This window comes from Oryctolagus cuniculus, chromosome 6 (assembly GCF_964237555.1).
Source record: "Oryctolagus cuniculus chromosome 6, mOryCun1.1, whole genome shotgun sequence".
Classification (NCBI taxonomy): domain Eukaryota; kingdom Metazoa; phylum Chordata; class Mammalia; order Lagomorpha; family Leporidae; genus Oryctolagus; species Oryctolagus cuniculus.
In genome coordinates this window covers 125,023,336-125,041,652 of record NC_091437.1, presented here as the reverse complement: position 1 = coordinate 125,041,652, position 18,317 = coordinate 125,023,336, and the positions used below count along the sequence as shown (strand labels likewise).

General features: G+C 33.9%; 1 protein-coding gene and 2 non-coding genes across 16 annotated transcripts in view; 2 read left to right on the top strand and 1 right to left on the bottom strand.

Annotated features, from left to right (window-relative positions):
- Nucleotides 1-18,317, bottom strand: part of VPS13B (vacuolar protein sorting 13 homolog B) — a 778,478-nt gene that overhangs the window by 307,865 nt on the left and 452,296 nt on the right. The gene's annotated exons all lie outside the window — the stretch shown is intronic.
- Nucleotides 11,988-12,044, top strand: MIR875 (microRNA mir-875). The gene has a single exon (NR_162707.1). It is a non-coding gene; the product is annotated as a microRNA mir-875 (primary transcript).
- Nucleotides 12,134-12,191, top strand: MIR599 (microRNA mir-599). The gene has a single exon (NR_162687.1). It is a non-coding gene; the product is annotated as a microRNA mir-599 (primary transcript).

The window sequence follows — 18,317 nt, the reverse complement described above, 5'->3', positions numbered from 1 at the left end:
GAAACTTCAATGTATTTCCTTTGCAGGCAGTTTACCAAATATAAAATGTAATTTTATAAGTTACAAAGGTAGGCCACTTGAGTTGGTAGGTTTACTCACATAAAGATTACCTTTGAAAAGATTAGATTAGCTACTAAGTATATACTTTACAAGTTTGGTTTGGTTTTCCTCTGGTAAAAATAAGTATAGTATTGTTTTCCAGATATGTATAGTAAAAATCCAACTTTTCTTTCTTATTCCATGGCTGGAATGACTTATTTTCAATTCTTTAAGGAGAAAACTTACTAGTGGTACAGTGAAAGTATTTGTGGATTCTTTTATAATTAACTTGAAATTTTCACTAGACTTTATTCTTTTTTATTTTTTAAGATTTAATTTATTTATCTGAGAGGTAGAGATACAGAGAGAGAGAGGGAGAGATGGAGAGAAAAGTTTTCATCCACTGGTTCACTCCTCAAATGGCCGCAACGGCTGCAGCTGAGCGCATCTGAAGCCAGGAGCAAGGAGCTTCTTCAGGGTCTGCCATGCGGTTGCACAGGCCCACGCACTTGGGCCATCTTCCACTGTTTTCTCAGGCCATTGCAGAGAGCAGGATCAGAAAAGGAGCAGCCGGGACATGAACCGGCACCCATATGGGATGCCAGCTCCACAGGTGGAGGCTTTGCCTATTATGCCACAGTGCTGGCCCCTGAGCTTTATTCTTTCAAGTGTAAGATAAGCTGCTATTTTGTTCCAGCAATCTTAAATATCAACCCCAGTTATACTACAAACTATGTAAAGCACTTTAATTTTAAGTTAAAAAAATATTCAAAATGTTCTCAAGAACTGTAAATTAACATTTGTTAGGTACTATTAGACTAAGATGCCCTCTGAAAGGTATTTTTCACATCTTATGGCACACCTGAGGTTTTTAAAGCAAAACAATAAATAAATGGTATACAAAGAATTAAAGAATAAACTTTTTGGGTTTTGATAGATTAGAAGTAAGTTAATAAGTTTACAACTTTTAAAATGCTACTTTTAGGACAAGTGGTTTGGTTGAATGGTTACCAATAATGGTTAGTATGCCCATGTCCCATATTGGGAGTGCCTGGATTCTAGATCTCATTCCAGCTCCTGATACCAGCCTGCTAATGCAGACCATGGGAGGCAGCAGGTGATGATTCAAGTAGTTGGGTCTCTATCGTACTTGTGGGAGATGCAGACTCGACTGAGTGCCAAAGTTTGTCCCCCTTCCAAATCCATTTCAAGCTCTGAGGGAATAAACTAATGGATGGGACCATTCACCTACTCTCTGCCTCGCAAATAGATAATTTCTTAAAAATATTACTTTCCCTAAGCAAAGAACTTAAATAAAGAACAGATTTTTAGGAGTGAGAAACAATCTGATTATCATGCCAAAAATCAAAGTATATTTTATTTTAGAGCATTAACTTAGTGCACTAAGTTCTCACAGCACGAAAAACACTTAAAACACTTGCAGAATCACTACAGCAAAGAATTTTAATACAATGAAACTTTACTAAAGAACTAATCATTGGAAAAAAACTATAACTCAGCCAAGACCAGAATGCCTAATATTAACAATGTCTGTCGTAAAAAATGCAATGTAACTGCTACAATAAAAAAGCCTTCTATTATTGTTTCATTTCCTAATTAAATTTTTCCTAGAAATGCTTGCTATCATAAATAGGAATCAAATTTTCTTGTCTCAAATTCACATACTTCTAAAAGCACTATGAACTTTGCTCTCTCCTTATGGCAGCCTTTAAAACCTTTTAGCAATTCAAATCAGGAAAGGGGGTGAGTTAAGATGCCCATAACTTCCTTACCCTTAACACAAAAAGCTGCTTTATTGGCTAAAATGTAGGAGTTATAATTGTAATTGCTTTGCCCTTCCGAAACTCCTCTCCCATACCATCTGAACTGTTCAGCAGGTGGTGTAGGAGGATAAACTAAAGTCTGCAATAGTTGGTCAATAATGTAATCATAAGGAACCAAAGAAGACTTTAAGTATATAACAGGAAACATAGCTTTAATGTTTTCCTTTTTAAATTGATTTAGTCTGGGTCAGGCCTTTTGTATGTTTACATAAGGAACAGCTCATGTTGAACCATTTACTGCTCACTGCTGAATAGGCATATCTCGGGAATTCACTGTAAAGAAGTAAAATTCGTTCACTTATAGCTCAATTGAGATCTACAAAATGTTAAACAAGCCAGAAAATAGGAATGTAAAAAGAATAAGAATGTTTATGTCTTGATTAAATTAAACGTCTGCATTTTTATCGCCGAGTCTCCATAAGTAACAGTAATTTTGAGAGTAACAAGGGCAGGGGATGTAATGGTTGACTGTCAGGCTGAGAGCAATGCTGAGATTCATGAGCAGTAACTGAGGGCAGAGGTTCTCATCTTCAGAGTGCAGGAGAATCACCTGGGGAGCTTGCTGAAACTGTTAAATTCCCACTTCTACAGATTCTGATTCAGCAGGTGGACGAGGGCTGAAGATGTTCGCATGTGCATCTGCTCTTTCTCTTCTGAAATAGCTCCTCTATTGACTCCAAAAATGACACTGATATTGGAGCAACACATCCCTGTGACTGGAGCATTGTATCTGCTACCTGAATCAAGGCAAAGAAAAGGAAAAGCAAACTTCCCCCTTCACTAGCCTTTTAAGGGAAGCATTTCTTTTCTTCAAGGCTACTAAAGTCTCTTTTTTCATTCCATCCTTGAAGGTTAGGCCATGTCCTTTTTTCTCACCCTTATACACACAATACTTAGACTTTGTTGTGTCACAACCCTCAACTATGCCTCCTTCATTTCCTTGACTAGATTCCTTTCTTCTGGTTGTCCCTTCAACACTGGTGTTTTCCAGAGCTCTACCTTCGCTTTTATTTTACACTTTATCTGCAACCATTTATAGTACGACTGATTCACAAATGCTGGTATGTGCACTTTTCAATTGTGACTCCAAGGAAGGAGACAGGTTTACCAGGAGAGAGGTATATAATTCTGGTCTAGTCAATTTCATGACGAATGACACACATATGTAAGGTGACTTTTAGGGTTCCATGGTCAAGAAGGCTGCAAGTTAATATTGTATTAGGGTCTGATTTCAAAAGCACTCACAATTATATTCAAATTCTGTTTTCACTACTTAACAAGCTATGTATCCTGGGGAAAGTCAGCTGAATATCAGTTTCCCCTAGAATGGGATTATTTTGGGATTAAATGTGGTGACTTTAAGTAGCATCTGTAGTATCTAATAAATTATACCTAGTAATTGTTACTACTATGGTAGATAAGAAAGCTGACTGACGTGCTTTGAAATGGCATATATTTAACTGTCTCACTTACTGTATACTACAAATCACTTAAAATGAGTTGAAAGAGAACATTATTTAAGAAAATGATTTTTCTGTAGCTCTAGTTCAAGTGCTAAGTTAACACAAAAACATTACTACTACATTTTGCATTCTTGAAAGAAGTATGTAAGAAAAAAGTAACAAAAACAGCATACCAGTTATTAAATTCTATTTCATATCTTGCAGAAACTAAATTTTAATCGATACAATCTTTTCAATGAAACAGCAATTTTGGATTAACAAATGGTTTCCTGATGAGGCAATAAAACCCACACTTTTTCAATTATACAAAAATTAAATGACACATGCACACAAACACAAATGAGAATAAGTAATACATGATAACAAATTATCAACCTTTTTGACAAAACTAAATTATCAGCAACTTTATCAGAAGATAAATATTCATCTCTTTAACTTGAAGACTTTCAGTCTCACTAATTAAGAAAAAAATATTCACTGTCTTCAGAAAAACTTGAGCTTAAAAGTTTCATGTATTTGTTGCTTATTTATTTGCTTTCTAGCTAACAGTCATAAACTTCATAAATCCTCTTTAGTTTGCTAATGTTAACAATGGGTTTTATTGGCCTCGTGATTTAAGAAGCAACAACTTCCACTTTAGTAGCAGTATATCCCAAAGGAACGCACTAACCAAGTATTATACAGAAAAGTATGTTAATGTGATCAAAGAGCCAATGTATGATCTCAGAAACTATTAGGAGGGGCTGGTGTTTGGCGCAGCCAGTTAAGCCACCGCCTGCAATGCCAGTATCTCATATGAGCACCTGCTGGGGTCCTGGCTGCTTTCTTCCAATGCAGCTTCCTGTTAACGCCTGAGAAAGCAATGGAAGACAGCCCTGAGAGCTTGGCTTCCTGCCATGCACATGGGAAACCTGGATGCAGTTCCATGCTCCTGACTTCCGCCTGGCATAGCTCTGGCTCTTGGGGCAGTTTAGGGATTGAGCAAGCAGAGAGAAGATCTCTCTCTCACTGTCTCTTTGACTGTGTTAATGCTGCCTTTCAAATAAATAAAATAAATCTTATAAAGAATTACAAGGAGAGACACTAGAGAGAAATGGGAGTGCCATTTTCATTTTGTAAAAAAAATTTAATTATCACAGTGATCATTTGTAATAAGGTTTTTGAGCACTTAAAATAAAAAGTTATATGAGTTAATTAAGAAAAAATCAAGCTAAACCAGACCCATTAGTTTTCTTGATCTCATGATCAAGATAAGAAATGAAAAATAGCATCAGTATTATGAAACTTGTTGTTATAAATTTGTATAAAAAACTTCTTAAAGGTATTTTCATTAGTATAAAAGAGAAATGTGAACTTGGGGGAAACATGGCAAAATGAATCTGGAGTGATTTAATACCAGATCCAAACAATGTCTATATGAAGTCAAGTCTTTAGTAACATGCAGAGGATCTGGGACAATTAGATGCTTTTTGTTATTAATTTGAAGGCATTCATATTCACCAGTAATTACATTTTCAGATAACTAAGTTGGGAAGTATGGTAATATGGTGAATGAAAGAATGCACATTCTACCTTACAAAATATTTGAATAAGTTAATCAAAACAAATAAAAGATGGAATGTAACAGCAACAAATGCAAAATTATAAAATAGGGTTCAAAGAGCTAACATCTGTGATGTGGAAAAGATGCTTGACATTAAAAAAAGGAGTAACAAAAAACAACAAAAGAACACCTAGGACAGTTAGGCCGGCTTGTGAAAAGAGAAAGTACAATCAGTATTTTAGGGGACAGCACTGTGGCATAGTGGGTAAAGCCACTGCCTGCAGTGCTGGCATCCCATAGGGGCACCGGTTCGTGTCCCAACTGTTCCACTTCTGATCCAGCTCTCTGCTATGACCTGGGAAAGTAGCAGAAGATGGACCAAGTCCTTGAGCCCCTGCACCCACATGGGAGACCTGAAGAAGCTCCTGGCTTTGGATCTGGCTTATCTCTGGCCGTTGCAGCCAACTGGGGAGTGAACCAGCAGATGGAAGTCCTCTCTCTCTCTCTGCCTCTCCTTCTCTGTGTAACTCTTTCAAAAAATAAATAAATCTTTTAAAAAAAAGTAGTGTTTTAATTGGGGAGTGAACCAGCAGATGGAAGATATCTCCCGCTCTCTGTCTCTCCAATTCTGCTTTTCAAATAAATAAATAACTCTTTTTAAATGCAAATGTTAGCTATTAAAATGACTTAATATTAGGGAGGCTTAAAACTAGAAACTGAAAATAATTTGCAAACTTTTTACTGATCTTATATGGTATTTCTGTGGTACACACAAATCATAATTTTTTAGGCTGTCAGTGATATTCTGTTTGACAAGGAATGGAATCCTTTCCTGAATTCAATTAATATATTATAGTCCAATTAAGCAATAATTTGAAAAATATCCAACAATTATAATGATAGCTTATACAATTAAGTGTTTAGAAAATGTTTCTCAATACTTAGTATGTGCCAGATAACTTGTAAATGTTTGACATGCATTAATTCCTGCAATACTCATAACAAGCTGATGAGGTAGAGAGTCTTATTAACCCTGCATTGCAAATGAGAAAATGTAGGTAGCTAAATACCATATGTAGGGTTCCTGACAGTCATACATATATACTGTCATGGGACATGTTGACTATTTTGAGATTTGGCTTTAGAAATTGATCCTTTTGAAAATTTGTTGCAATAGAAACTTAAAGATATAAGGTAGCAGGAAGGCCTACAATAAATTTAAGATTGAGTACAATCCAGATTTCTAGTAATAATTAAATTTAAAATACTATATATATAACTACAGGTAAGTAATCCAAGTATAGCATCTTATCAAGGCATTCAGGAATTAATGAATTTTTCCTTTTTTATCCCCTAAAGTATGGAGATATTTTGATTTACCTTGGTTATCAATGTCTTAACATAGCATGAATTATAAAAATAGAACAATATTAAAAGTGACAAGCTTATTCTTAATGCATCAAGAGTTGATTCAGTACCATATCATAAGACACATAGTGATGACTTTAGCAGCAAATTATGAGCTATTTGACCAAAGTATTTAAGCTATCCTGTCTATTTTGGCTAACAAATTTTTATATAATCTTTTTTTTTTTTTTTTTGATAGAGTGGACAGTGAGAGAGAGACAGAGAGAAAGGTCTTCCTTTGCCGTTGGTTCACCCTCCAATGGCTGCCGCGGCCGGCGCGCTGCAGCCGGCGCACCGCGCTGATCCGAAGGCAGGATCCAGGTACTTCTCCTGGTCTCCCATGGGGTGCAGGGCCCAAGCACTTGGGCCATCCTCCACTGCACTCCCTGGCCACAGCAGAGAGCTGACCTGGAAGAGGGGCAAACCGGGACAGAATCCGGTGCCCCGACCAGGACTAGAACCAGGTGTGCCGGTGCTGCAAGGCGGTGGATTAGTCTGTTGAGCCGCGGCGCCGGCCTATATAATCTTTAATTGACATGACAGAAGCCAATATTCTTTTGTAATCCTAAAATAAGATAAACAATACTAATATACAATATAAGTACATTATTCTTGGAGCTTTTCTAAGCCACACTTAAAACAGAATAGGCACAGGGAAAATTGAGGCAACATATGAACAATGTAACAATGTACATTTGACAGTTTTTATAAACAGAATTGTAACTACAAAAATATTTTTGATTCAGTATTTATGCTTCTATATAATGGCCCTACATGTTTTAAGAAAATAACCCTGTAATAGAAAACAAAACACTGAGTAATAGCAAAGACAAACATTTAAAACATAAAAGTGTAGTTATTCCAAACAGGGACTCAAGAACACTGAAAAATTCCAGAGAACAACTATAGAGCTTCTTGAAAAGAAAGGCAAAAACAAAAAGGTTTAAATCTCTCAAAAGGAATACAAAAGAAACTGATTTATATAGTAAAGAATATTATTTTACCTATAAATTCTTGGATTTCAAAAATTTAATTTTGAAAAATGACATGGTCAAAAGTAAAGGAATAACTAGGGAGTATCTTACTTATAAATTGAGACATGAAAGTGGCAATAAAAGGACCGTCTTCAAATTTTATCATGTGTGTTGAGGAAAAAACAAAGTAAAACATACGGAGAAACAAAGAGAGAAAATAGCTGCTAAAGGGATTCTACAAAAATGACTCCCAAGTTACCTGATGATGGCTTTTAAATTTCTTTCGGTTTTACAAGCATTGTAAAAATTTCTTCAAAATACAATTATTTCTAGAAATAAATGTATCCTTTTTCTGTTTTAGGGTACCAAGAGTAAGAAACAGAATATACTTCCAGTAAGAAAATGCATTAGTTGTTTTTTATATTAATTTATTCATGTGAGACAGAGAGAGTGAGTTCCCGTCCAATGGTTCACTGCCACAATACTTGCAAAGGTCAGAGCCAGGGCTGAAGCCAAGAGCTAAACCACAATCCTGGTCTCCCATGTGGGGGCACGGACCCAATTACTTGAGCCATAACTGCTGTTTCCTGGTATGACTGGTAGAGAACTGTAGTCAGGGGTCAGAGATGGCTGAACTCAGGCACTCTGATATGGGATGCAGGCATCCTAACCACCAGACCAAACACTTGCTGTCATGAAACATTAATTATCCTTCCTTCCATGCATATCTCAATCACCAATCGCCCTAACTGCTTTTACTTACTCCAATATTTTTATTTTATAATGTATCAATACTTCTGTCTCCAAATACTAAAAACATCTGCTATTTGTATTTTGCGTATATTAATAAAATCACATTTACCTTCAAATAACCATTGCAAATAATCGTTCACATGAACATGTTTTTAAATTATATCTGTTACATGTCAATATCGGAACATATGAAATAATGCAAAAGAATATGCAGAATATTATTGTATCTGTTTTTAAGGTCAACCAAGTAACTGTTTTCAAAATAATGGTGAAAAGTCTCAGTTATTATTCATTTTTAAATATTTATGTATTTGAAAGACACAGGGACAGAGACAGAGACAGAGACAGAGAATCTTCCAAACCACTGGTTGACTCCCCAAATAGCCACACAACAGTCTGGGCCAGGCTGAAGCCAGGAGCCACGAACCTGTTGTGCTATGGGGTGGCAGGGGCCCAAGCACTTGGGTCATCTTCCACTGCTTTCCTGGGAGCAAATTAGCAGGATGCAGAATGAGAAGCAGAGCAGCTACGACCCAAATCGGCCCTCCAAAATTGGACACCTATATTACAAGTGGAGGCTGAAGCCACTGTACCACAACACCCACTCCTCCATTACTTTTAAAAAATGTTTTCACTTTGTGCTTATTATACTTACAACACAATCATGATTATTTAGATTGTAAATACTAACATCACAAGGCAAGATCTGAAACATGAGTCAAGCTATGGTGATAATAGCTTAACTTAGAAAACTGATGAAGTATATTCTTACAAGATAAAATAAATGCAGATGTTACACCAATATACAAAGAAATTCTTAATTCTTCTTTGTAATTTAACTATGTCATATTTATGCATACACACACATAGGTGTCTTTGCCTGTAGAAAATGATTCTTTTTAAAAAATCAGTTAATACACTTAAGTATAATGATAAAGATGATTAAATTATGTTCCATGGAGGTGACAGCTAGGAATTTTTTGTGATCAGTGTAGTGGTACAGCTAGCAAATAATTGGCAAATTGTAAGCATTCACAAGTTATTTTGAATAAATAAAAATCACAAAATAAAACCTATTTATTACATATGGAAGAAGGAAAATTTCATTACACAAAAAACCTTTTGAGCAGCTAAGACATGCCTACATTCTTACTCAAATTAGTATGTTGGGGCTGGTATTCTGCTTCAGTGGGTTAAACACTGGGATCTCATATGAGTGCTGATTTGCGGTCCAGCTGCTCCACTTCCAATCCAGCTTCCCTGTTAATGCACCTGCAAAAGCAGTGGACGATGGCTCAAGTATGTGGGCCCTTGCCACCAATGTCAGAGACCTGAAGAGAGTTCTAGGCTCCTGGCTTCAGCCTGGCCAAGATTTGGCTGCTGAGACCATTTGAGGAATGAACCAATAAATGGAAGATATTTTTCTCTCTCTGACACTGGTGTATAATGATATACACTCACCAAAAGGCAACTTCTGAAAACATTTTGATACTCATGAGGGGAAAAAATGAAACTGGTTCCCCAAATACATATAACCAAAGTAGCCTTCAAACACACTCATGAGAATGGATCAAATATTCCTTTAGAACCCACCACTGTTATTGGCAAATTATCAAGAAGATTGAATGGGTGGAATAATGACATCATACTAAAAATAACATCTAAAAAGATTCAAAATCATATATAGTGTCATAGTATTGACAAATATGAAAGATTAAAGAATCTATTTTCACATTTTAAACTAAGTAGATATAAAACAAATTAAAAACTGAAAGGCCGGCGCCGCGGCTCACTAGGCTAATCCTCCGCCTTGCGGCGCCGGCACACCTGGTTCTAGTCCTGGTCGGGGCACCGGATTCTGTCCCGGTTGCCCCTCTTCCAGGCCAGCTCTCTGCTGTGGCCAGGGAGTGCAGTGGAGGATGGCCCAAGTGCTTGGGCCCTGCACCCCATGGGAGACCAGGACAAGTACCTGGCTTCTGCCATCGGATCAGCGTGGTGCGCCAGCCACAGCACGCCGGCCGCGGGAGCCATTGGAGGGTGAACCAACCAACGGCAAAAGGAAGACCTTTCTGTCTGTCCCTCTCTCTCACTGTCCACTCTGTAAAAAAAAAAAAAAAAAAAAAAAAAAAAAAGAAAGCAAAGCTGCCATTTTCCTTTCTACTTTTTAAAAACTCAGTTATAGAGTTCCAATAAGTCTAAAAAAACTAGGAAATATAGACTCATGATCACAGGCAATTCATTATGCAACCATACAAACTATTAAACATAGTAATGGATGAAAAATACCATGCACACAGTTTAAAAACTCCTTAGCAAACACCTGAATATACATTTAATGCTAGTAACAGACATACATATCATCTTAAAAATGGTTGCTTAGAATTTCATAGCATGGGTATTTTAATACTACATTAACAATCCTCTACAACTGAATGCTTAGATTAACAAATTTTTACCATTACATATAATCAGTCATTGCTGCTCATTTATGTTTTTTTTAAAAGCCTAACCCACTAGCAGTTTAGCATTTTCCTGTTTTTGAACATGGGGGTCTCAGCATAATAAAGACCATGTGTGTAAGTGGCACCCTTTGTTTCATTAAAGGTATATAATATTGCTGATAGTGATTCTGTCAATACTTATTTCCTGTAAGACTTACCCACCCAGAAAAACTACACTATAAAGGTAGTTCCCATCTAGAACTTTATATACCCATGGGAGACTGTGGGGAGAAAATGCTGATTTAAAAAACAGGTCCTCAAGGTAAAGTGAGGAAACTGAGCACATCTGTCTACAGTCATGTTAGTGCTGGCAGTCTCTAGTATGGAATCATCTCTTCCAAGAGAATCACCGGCACTAGGATGATTATCCAATTTGGAGAAATAAATATTTTAATGAAAATGAGGTGGTTATTTAAAGGAAAACGGTATCCTTAATTATAATACTGCTGCTAGGTATAGTTAATGACTCTATATGTTAAGGAAGGTCGAACTTTAATGACCTGGACCACACCAGGGTCACAATTGGTAGCAGAACATTGATCATCATATAAAAGCCACCAAACACATGAAAGGAATTACAGTACATCACACATCAAACATTTTGGCCTGGTGCTTCCTTCCTCTAATCCTACTGGCAGGAAATGCTCTACATATCCTCTGAGGTGACCAGACACTTTAAAAGTACTCCCTAGTTAAAAAAGCTCTTGAAAACTGCAATTTTCTCTCAAGAGGAGAGCAACTCCTGCTCACACAGTTGCACTACATTTCCACTTGCAGCACAGAAGTGGAGCTCCACTGATGAGGTAATGTAACTGTATAATGTCATTTCTTCTTTGAAGGGTTAAAAAAACTAGAGAGAATGAATTTGAAACAATGCTTTTACATTGTATTTAACACCATGCAAATTGACCAAGAAATGTTATGGATGTATCTATTTTGTTAATATATATAGCGGAAGCTAAATATTACTAGTAAGGATGTTTTAACCTGCACTGCTCTGTAACTTAGCTTCTTATAATGAATGTGTTGATGATACTAGAATACATTTTCAAATCTTTTTCATACATGATCACACTTTAATTTGGACAGGTACAAATCATTCTGGTACACTTTTCAGAAAAAGGCTGCTAAATTTTTGAGGATGTAGTTTCAAATAAAATAATTTAATGAGGTTAGGAAAAATTGTGAGATATTTACACTGAGGATAATTTTCCCAGGGGGATTATCTGTTGTGATATGATCTAAGAAATAAAATCAAAATGTACTTGTTTTTATTCTACAGCATAAATATGCTTATAGCATAATTTGACACTGTACATCAGAATGACAGAGTATTACATTATTTTTCTGTGTATCTCAATATCTGCTCTGTCATCAACTGAACAGATGACAATGCAATATGTAACTCTATACATGTTATTTTCCCCTCTAGTTCATGGAAAATTCTTAAAGTTTAGTGGTACTATACCTCAGTTTTATCAGGTGTTATTTAAAATCACCTGGAAATACTGAGGTTATGTTTCACTGAACATCAACTTCGTGTCTCCCACTCAGAATTTAAATGACTTGAGAATGTGTTCAATGGTTAAGACATGCTGTCCATAGTGTGTTTGATAAGCCGACATGGGACAGGGACTCTTTTCACTGTTGTGTCAGTTTATCAAACCCATACCTGGACGACAGTCAATTCAATTAGAGGTCAATGGAGTCACAGGATACAAAGCATTATCTTCTTCAGAAAATCTCTATATACTATGATACATAAATACCACATTCGTAAATATATGAATGTTTTCACTAAATAACTGCTGCAATAAATAAAATGGATAGGAATTGGTTAAAAAGCTCACAATATGACCATTGTTATCAAGTATATATTTATCTAATGAAAGCAGGTATTAACAAAAATTTAATCTCTATACATGGAATTTGGATTACTTCATTATGGTTGCCTATTAAGATATTTGTAGAAAATATCATAGTGAATGAATGTATTGATATTCAAGTAGAGCTAACTAAATTTAAAAACTGTGCTTTGATTCTGATTGAATTAATTTATATTTTGAATTATATGATTTTACACTGGTTCAGAAACCATGTCAGGTAGATTAATAGATGATAAATTATACTGAGAAAAAAGTTTCCATAATTTAAAAATTGCTAATAACATTTAGTTACATCAAAACTAATCTATGGTTATAGAGGACAGAGAGTTCTTTTCTTTGTATGAGACACTGGCTGCGCAAGGAATGAGGGTTTTGAGATCCCAGATTATGGATTTATATATATATATACACAATATATGTGAATATTTATGAAAAATTCATTTAAATACATATAAATTATTAATATCCTTCCTTGTTTGTAAGTTAAAACTCAACAACCAGGAAGGTAAAGAAGAAAGTGTAAACCAGGGAAAATTTTTTTTTTTGAAATTGTGTTTGTTTTTCATCATCACTGCCAATGTAAAATGCTTGTCAGGCATATCTGATTTTTTCTCAAAGTTCAATGTTAGAAATGATGAGCAAAAGAGTTTCAGATTGAGAACTACCTGTCTTCACCCCCAAGGAAGCAAGGTCTACAAACAGAAGATAAGTATTTCTAGTATATAAAAAAGTAAAACTGTGGTATTTATTCTAGAACAGTAACCTCAGTGAATAGAGAATTAGATATGAAATAAAACTAAGCATGTTTACCTAAAAGCTATTGTTTGAATTGGTGGTTTAGAAAATAATTATTTACTTATTTTCATGCAAAAATTACCAGGATTTTTGGGGCAGCAGCATTCAACCTTACTAGTGGTTAGCAAGTGCTTTTATATAACATATAGAGATAATTTATTTTAATCTTACATACTAAATGGATATATAGATACTTCTTTCATAATTTTCTTCGTGGTCAGCTTTTATATTGGTGGAAGGATAAGTTAGGCAAGGCTGAAAATGGATGCTAGTCAACAAAGGGTAAAATAGATCTTTCTCAGATTATAACTGCAGAGCCCACACAATACCACACATTCACAGGTTTCTTTTTTCAAAAATCTACCAGTCCTGTTTAATCCTTTTAGAGTGATGAGTAGATTATATCATATGAATAACTACAGAAATACACACGTTATTCTTCAGTTGTAATATCTGATCTTTGTTATTAATGGAAGAGGGTATTTTTCCTTTATATTACACATTTAAGAGAGTAACATAAGGTTTTACCCTCTTAAAAAAGTTGTCTTATATGTCATGGTGAACAGCTATCATATTCCAGATGCCCTGAAAATGCATTTTTGATTTAAAATATTTTGAAGATGCATTTTATAAGTATTTTATGCTTTCTGTACCACTTATCTTTAAACTCACTGGTACTCAGACAATAATTTCATATGAAAATTTTAGTGTCTCGATTAAAGTACACAATCAGGAATGCATACAATAAGATATTACATATCCAATATTAATATAACTAAAACAAATTTGAAATAAATATAGATTCCTTAATTTCATAAGAAATTGTTACAATATATTGTATATATTATATAGAACATATATGATGATATATTACATATAATAAATGATAATATTATGTTATATAATACATATTATTTAAGACTATATACATACAAATATATTCTATTATTTGTAGTTTCTTTCCAATATGAATTTCTAGAGGAAAGTATAACACCTATCTACAACAGGTAAGATACATTTAAAAAACATTGCAGAATGTATGACAGTAGAACGTACAGTCATTTTAAACACAAGTTATTGAGATAGCTTTTTGGCAGCAAATAGAAACATACACATTCCTACATCCTGCTACAGGAAGCCACAAAAGATGCAGTTACTTTCGTGAGGGTCGATTGTATATCCAAAGCCTTCAACTAGCTCTGCTGAAGAACCTGACGAGGACTAAAACTCTGCCAAAAGTATTTTCAAACAAAGCTTTTTAGGCATGTTACTGTAAATAGCTATTTTTCCAATCTCTGCAACTTGCTAAAAGAGGGTATTTTAAATCAACACTAAGCATTATAAGATTAGGGTCATAATGCCACTAGATATGAAATATATGTGCCAAAAATTAACACAATGATTGAGAATATTTTTATATATTATATAAAGAGAACTGGGAAGAAATTAAAGGTTCGGAGAAGGGAAGAAAACAGTTTTATGGGGATTTGTGGAATTTAATGTGAACATTGCATATGGAAACCAACGGCTCAGTGTTAAAGCAGACACTAAGTGAGATTTTAGGAGAAACTATAAAAACCCATTAAAGAAGAATTGTCATTCTAGGAATGACATTCATCAGTAGTAAAAAAAAAAAAATGGCTACTAATGTCCGCAAAGAATAATTTTCCTGTGTCTAAAAAGACACAATCTGTTAAAGGATACATAGATAATTATTTGTGAAGTTAAACTCACCTGTGAAAGGATATTAATATCATCTATGGGTTCCTTTAACTCATATGCTTCAATTACAAACTATGAATGCATATGTGTCAAATAAATTAAAATCAAGTTAATCTCAAAGATGAATTTCACAAGTCACATCAATCTATTATTACTTTTTATTGGGAATAATAACACTTTGAAGTCAGGACAACTATTATAAAATTCACCAAGAGTGTTTAAGAAAAATGAACCTGGTGGTGAGAAGTTTTTTTAAAAATACTACCAAAATTTAAAAAATTCTAAAATTATTTTTTTTAAATTGTAAAAAAACTATAAAAAAAGTATAAAAAATTGTGTCATTTGCAAATATCTGTATCTTGGATCATTTGGTAGTTAAAAAGATCTATTCATTTAAAACCCTGAAAAAGGTACTTGACTTCTGATTTTTAGTAAACTATGATTTTTTAAAATCTCAGTAAATAGATTGTATATCAAGGTAAAAAAAATTTATAGTAGTTTATAAAAAGCTCTGCTATGTTTAATAAAATGGCGATGTTCCATTTAGGAAATGTGCATCTTCTAAGTTGAACACTTACGCTATGAAATGTTAGTCATAATACAGATTCTTATAATGAAAGCTATGTTTTTTTCATTGACTATATAAAAATAAGACATGTTTTCCACTCTTCCTGTTACTGATGGTATCATTTCAGGCTCACAGTAAGTAACAGAGAGTGAACACTGCTGCAAAAGTTGCCCATAAAAAAAGCAGTAAACACATGAAAACAAATTCTTTGTACATTCATGAAAGAATTATACTAATGCAAGTTTTCTAAAGAAGAATCAGATACCCTATATTTCATAATTGCTTTAAGGTAAAATTTCATGAATTAAACTACCACAGAACATGGTACACCTGTCAGATGCTTCAGTTAAAGTTCGCCTAAATTATACATTTTTTATATAATGCTTGTAGACATTTTTTAAGAGAATGAAATTCTCTATGTAGTAAAACAGAAACCCAATACCAGATCCAAATCTATTAAGTACTGAATGCACTAAAAAGGACTAGCAAAAAAGAAATGGCTGAAAAATCTTAACAATTGACAAAATTTTAAAGAGCTATGGAATAAATTAGTCACAGATAAAATCCCAGTGGGGACATCTGAAGACCCACAAATATTTATGGCATGAATGAAAAGCTGTATGCAGAAGTTAACAAATGTTCAATTACAAAAAGCATACAGCTCTCAAGTAAAAGATGAAAGTTAAGGAGTTTTCTAATTAAAAATACTACAAAAGAGAAAAGCTATGCTTTGAATATTTGAAGTTCTCTTAATAAATTATTTTAGGAAAATATGAAATAAACTATGCTATAATTACTAGTTTATTTAAAAATCTATTACCATAGGTTATTAAAACTGAATCTTCAGACAATATGACAAAGTAATATTATAGGTAAATCAATATAGATGTTAAATGGCTTCCAAATTCATATATCTGATTTTACAAATCCTGTATTCATACATGTAGCTTGAATGCAATGTATCTCAAAGGCAAACTACCAGCATGGAAGAAAAAAACCCCAGGATTTTAGAATCCTTTACAATATACTAATTCAATTTTGATAAAATTTTGGGTTTTAAAAGATACTTGTCAATGAACATTACATAATTATTTCAAAGAAATAAAATCAGTATTCTCTTTAATATAATTTATAAAACAGTGATATATAAGAATATTCATGGACAGGAAATATAACCAAAGTTATTTTAACCAAAAAAGTCTTAGTTTGTATCCTTTTCACTTATAATTCTGATAGAACTAGACTAACAAACTTTATTAAGGAAAAAGAATATTTATGGATATTTATGTTTATATAATTATTTTAAATATTTGCTGTAAGAACCACAAAGCATAGTGACTTTACTAGCCAGATAAATTTATGTTAGTAATAATATATGGTCATAATTCATTTCAGAGCTTTTAAGAGCTATTAGAAAAAATCTTGATGACAATCAAAATCATAAGCAGGGAACTGTTTTCTGTAGATCAAATACAGCATTGAGTACATTCTGAAGAAAATTCTCTTGAAATGGATTTTATGTTCAAGTACATCCAAGGATCAAGGAGCTCAAACAATGATATTTTATAAGAGTTTTCAGCATAAATTCCAGCTCCAAGGCTATACTATTAAGCCCATCCCAGTTCAGAATATTTTAAGCAACTCAGGGAAAATGCACTAACAATGACACATAATCATTTTTTTCAATTTACTCCTTATTAGCAAATGTATTTTTAAGAACAGTAACAACCAAAAAATAACCCCCCACAATATCTAAACAATAAAACTTAATGAAATATGAATGTGGAGCTTCAAAAAAATTAAGTATAAAACTTAAGGTTACACACTGGTTTTCTGCAAGTTAAGCTAAATCCAATCTTCCTTATAAGAAACTCAGATAAGAACAGCAAGATGTAATAGAGGTATACAGCATGGATAATGAGAACTGACAGTTCTGGTTCTGTCACTTATGTGTGATCTAGGAGAAATTTTCTAATATCTATGGACTCAGTTTTTTTAATTTCTAAAATATACAAAAGCAAGCTACCTGATTAACAAGTTACTGTTAATCTGTGAGGATCATCTGAGATATAAGCACTGCTTTAAAAGAATTAACCATATTCTTTGACACAAAGAAACTTTTTGATAGATGTTAGCAATTGCTGCTGCTGTTACTATTGTTCTAACTGCACAAAAGTAGCTATGCCATTATAACAGAAGGCCAAAGAAAGGGGATATCACTTCTATGTAAAGTGATTTAAAAAGTTTTCAAAGGAACAGTATTTAAGTGAGCTGCTCAAAGAAAAATACTCTTAAGAATTTTTAAATTTAAAATAATGTTTAACACCAAAGGAAGCTGCAACCTGAGTGATGTAGCTTTTTATAACAAAAACTCCTGAAAGGCTGAACTGAGAAAAAGAGCTATTTCGAAGACAGCTGAAAATCCATACATGAACTATAGCCACAGAAAGGAACATACTAGGTATTACTGGAATAAACAAAATATTTAACTTGAACAAGTGTCTCATACAGGCAAGCAATTAGTGGTAACACTTGCAGTACGGATGAGGTCAGATCAGAGAGGAAGATGCATGTTGGGTTAGAAGATAGATTTTGTCATGTTAAAAACTGAAAACAGATGGATATTGATCAGCGTTGATATTATCAAACAATATTTTAGAGTGGTATGTTAAAGCTCAAACTCCTATAGTATTTCAACTCACACATTAATGCTAAGTTATGAGACACTTAGATTTGCAATTCAAATGGTAACAAACACTTCAGCTATAATAATTCTATTTTCCTACAGGTGTTGATTTAATTGTTTGCTAAAGACTGCCCTG